Raw genomic sequence first — 4,400 nt, 5'->3', positions numbered from 1 at the left:
ATATTTTATATTTTGAGGTCTAGTTATTACAACTGCTAGGATGACCCTAACTAATAAGGCACTTGAGTAGCTAGCAATTAAAGGAGGCAGCACCAATGGATGTACCTTCTTGAAACTCATGGGAAACATTTCAGAAACATAACCCTTTCACCTTTTCTTTCTTTTGTTTCTCATTTTTAGTCTACCATTGGCTCACTTTGTATTTTCATGTTTTAACTGATTAATTTGTTGGTAGTGATAGCTCTTCTATAAATCTTGTCACCTCCACCCCCACCCCCCAAACACACACCAAATAAGACTGAGTTTGGAAAAAGTCACCAGGAAAGATTTTCATAAATTCTCCAAGGATGAAAATGAGAGTGATGGGAGCTTAGTGAGTGAGAGGCTGAGTGGTGATTAATGGGAGGCCTCAGGGAGCATACAGGGGCCTTGTTTCCCCGCAATGATGGTGAGAAGACACAGCTGCTCATTAAGCATGATGGTGGATTATTTTCAGGTATGTTAAGTTTTTAAATTCTCATTCAACAAAATGCACATTGTTTACATTCCATCTACCTATTCAACTATCAAAAAGTAGATGTAGGTGTAGCATGAACAGCCAGCTGGATAGCATGAACCATCTAATTTATAGTCTTTTTTTCCTGCTTCTTGGGGATTTTGATTTTATTAAATATGGTAATGGATAGTAACTTAGGGAGGGTTCAGGTAAAGAAACTGATCCAGAGTGCCTACTCAATGAAATTGATCTGACAATTTCTGTAGTTTAAGAAATAATTTATTTTAAATTGTTTTATTTACCTGGATATAGATTAAAATGTGAACATTTTTATTAAAACACTGTCTTCAATTTAAAATACACACTCTTTGAAGCATTGAGTTATGAGACAAGTGTATATCACATTTTATTGTAAGAAAGCTGAATGAAAAATTCTGGAAATATTTGTTGAACTCTTCTGTATATCAGGTGCTGTTACACTTGTCTCCCATGGGTCAACCAAATCTACACGCTTTATTTTTCCATACATTTTAGTAGTAGAATATACAAATATATACTAACACCTTCCAAGGTTTTGTGACACCATCTTATATATAAATCTTATATATACTAGGCAGAGTGCACAGATGATAGTAAATCTAAATGAATGAATTTTTATCCCTCTTGATCTTATTTTATTTGTGTCATAGGTCAGGTTCCTGGGAAACAGACTCTGAGATTCTAAGAGAGTCGTTCAGAAGTTTAATTTGAGGGTGCTGTCAGGAATAGCACTTGTGAAGAGTAAGGAAAGCAGAACAGGAAAAGGGAGAAGGTAAACCATGATGCAATTGCAAAAGAAGCCTCAGCTGATCCCATGAGGAGCTTAGGAACTGGGATGGTCCTTCAGAGTTGTTCCAAACTGAAAGTATCTGGGTCTTTTTGGATGCAGGCTGTCCCCAGGGTGGAGCATAATCTTGGGCAAGGTAGCTTCCTTCAGCTGAGGACAATTTTGGAAAAGGAACTGAGTTGTGAGCCATCAGCTGCCAATATCCCTCAGCAGGAGGAGTGAGTTCCTTGATCCAAGAGGGATGTGTTGGGCACACAGCATCCACTGTCAGCACACTATGTGAGATTGTATCATTTTGTCATAAAAAGAGAAACGACAGGATAGAAATAAGCAAAGGGAGAAATGTGGGTAAGAAGGGAAGAGAAGGAAAATAGTACATCAGTATTTTGGGAAAAAGGGAAAGTATAGCTTTCACCGAAAGGCCTCATCCAGGTCCTCTTCTTCTGTGAAGTATCAGTATTTGGGAAAAAGTATCAGTATCAGTATTTGGGAAAAAGGGAAAGTAAATAAATCTAAAAATAAAAATTTGTGTGTACCAGCCACTATGATTTCACGCACAGCACATTCCCGGGGAAGGTAGTTGCTAAAATGGCCAAGGTCACAGAATGAGAGTTTTGGAAAACACCTGTGAATCAGAGGATTGTGCCATAACCTTCAAAGCACATGAAAATGAATGGAAATGCATTCTGTCAAACTATTTCCTAACAGAGGTCATTCAGTCATAAGAACACTTTCAGAGCACGAAGAAGCAGGTTTGTTGAATATTGATGCTGTAAGTGAAAGAACTTAAATTTAGCAAATTTGAGTCTTGGCTTATCTATGAATTGTCAACTTTTAATCATCCTATGGGTGATTTTTTTTGTTTTTTGGGGTTTTTTTTGCGGTACGCGGGCCTCTCACCATTGTGGCGTCTCCCGTTGCGGAGCACAGGCTCCGGACACGCAGGCCTAGCAGCCATGGCTCACGGGCCCAGCCGCTCCGCGGCATGTGGGATCTTCCCGGACCGGGGCACAAAAACGTGTCCCCTGCATCGGCAGGTGGACTCTCAACCACTGCGCCACCAGGGAAGCCCTATGGATGATTTTTAAATGATGTCCATTTCGCTTTGGAATTTCTTACAAGAATTTTGGGAGGAGCCCACTGATCATCTTGGTTTGGGTTTCCCCAGAAACGGACCTGAGACAAAAATTCAAGGGCTAGTAGTTTCCTGGGGAAACTATATGGTTTTATTTGTTTTTTTTTGGTCTTTCAAAAAGCTGTATTTGGCATAAGCTAATGCTAGCCACTGCTAGTGCTGCCAGTGGCCAGGCACAGACACAGAAGGTCCTGAGGAGCTGGGCAGAAAGGAGAATGTGCAGGCAGAGCAGGAAATAGCCAGCTCACGTCCCTGTCCAGGAGCCCAGAAGGATAAAGGCCGTGCAGTAAAGGGTAACATACAGTCCTCCTCTTTGGTCACGCAAAGGCCTTATCATGGGCCTGGGAGGTGAGATGGCTGAGGGGTGCAGGCTCTGCCCTCGGACTCCAAGCTTTAGGCTCATCACATTGAGGTGGTGATGCAGCGAGAGGCGAGGCAAGGAGACAGAGCAGTCAGGCTGGTAATCTCTGGCTCCTAGGAGCTGCCCTTGTCCTTGTCATCCATGAGGTCATACCACTGGACTGCACCCTGGGAAAGGTCTATCTCAGCGAGGTCCAACTGCACCTTCCTCAGCAGGTCATGCTCTCTTGACATGAAGGAGGAACTAGACTTCACAGAGACATCCAGCTTTCGCCGAAAGGCCTCATCCAGTGACAATTTCCACTCAAACTATTCATTGAATTCAGGATTTAGGGTCCTCTTCTTCTGTGAGGACTTCCTCTTGGTGCCCCAGTTCTTGTCTGGCAGTAGCAACAGTGACACGTAGGGGTCAGGGGGATACTGTCCATTTTGTCGAAGGGCCCAGCAACTGTGAACGATGCTGACCAGCTTGTGTTCTTCACTGTAGTACCAAACAGTCAGTTTCACCTGGCCCAGAGTCCAGGCTGGAGCTTCAAGGGGACTGTCACTGTGTGTTAGGCGCTGCCGGAGCTCTGGGGCTGAGGAAGTGATGTGAGGGAGTTCCCCCCAGAGCTCTGGTTCTTCGCTCAGAGAAGAGGAGCTGTGGCTGTAGTTGTGGCTGAGAACTTTCACCCCTGAGTGCTGGGACACCAGGATCCCTAGCTGTGCTTGCAGTAGCTCCTGCCCTGGACCATTGCTGAGCACAAACCAGTGGTCCAAGCAGAGCCGGTCAGCCACGAGGAGCTCAGAGAGAGGCAAGGATAACAAGCCCAGTGTGCCAGTCCCCTCACCCGGAACCTGCAACTCCAGGCTCTCAGAGTTTGGTTTCCTGATGAGAGAGGAGGCACTCCTGACATTTGGAAAACAGTCTTAGTTTTATGAGAAGTATCTCCCAAAGCAAGAGCAGCATAAGGGCTGGGAGGCTTGGTACCTTTTCGGAGCTGCAGGTCCTCAGCCCGCTCCAGGTAGACAGAGAGCAGGGCTGCTGCCAGTTCTGCACTCTTCTCAGTCTGTATCAGATGGTTCATCTGCAGCACCTCCTCTAACTCAGCAGCAGTGGGATGGGGGGTCAGACGCAAGTGTAGGCAGCCAGATGAGACATCCTCCAGGGTCAGCCACTCATCAAGGAAGCCATTGTTTAGGACTGTGGTGAGACTCACTTTACACCTGCCCAGAAAGTCATCCTTGTCCAGGTCCTTGTCAAAAACCTCAATCTCTAGCTCTTGGCCTGGAATTGATGTGACGATCACCTCAAATACCTCATTCCAATGGGGATTGAGATCTTCCTCAACAACGCGGCTCTGGAAGCTTCGTCCTCCCAGGTTTAGGAAATGTTAGATGGTAGCAGGTGATGATATAGGGATGGAGAATGCAGCCTATCAAAGGTAGTCAGGAGCTTAACCCTACTGTGAAAAACAAAACACAGTGGAGAATTATCTTGACGGAAGGGCAAGGAAGCAGGGGTACTAGTCACCAGGGCTTATTGTTCTCTCAACTTCAGGTCTGCTTTGTGCCCAGGGGCAGCAGTCTCCCTGGGCTTAAGG

The 4,400-nt window shown here is 45.2% G+C and overlaps 1 pseudogene; it reads right to left on the bottom strand.

Annotated features, from left to right (window-relative positions):
- Positions 1–1,615: 1,615 nt before the first annotated feature.
- On the bottom strand, positions 1,616–4,184 carry LOC111170116 (extended synaptotagmin-1 pseudogene; annotated as a pseudogene).
- Positions 4,185–4,400: the final 216 nt, after the last annotated feature.

This window comes from Delphinapterus leucas, chromosome 10 (genome assembly GCF_059928025.1).
Source record: "Delphinapterus leucas isolate spDelLeu-1000000601 "Yukka" chromosome 10, BTC_Dleu_Yukka2, whole genome shotgun sequence".
NCBI classification, from domain to species: Eukaryota; Metazoa; Chordata; class Mammalia; order Artiodactyla; family Monodontidae; genus Delphinapterus; species Delphinapterus leucas.
The sequence above is the reverse complement of the archived record's forward strand: the minus strand, read 5'-3'. Positions and strand labels throughout refer to the sequence as shown.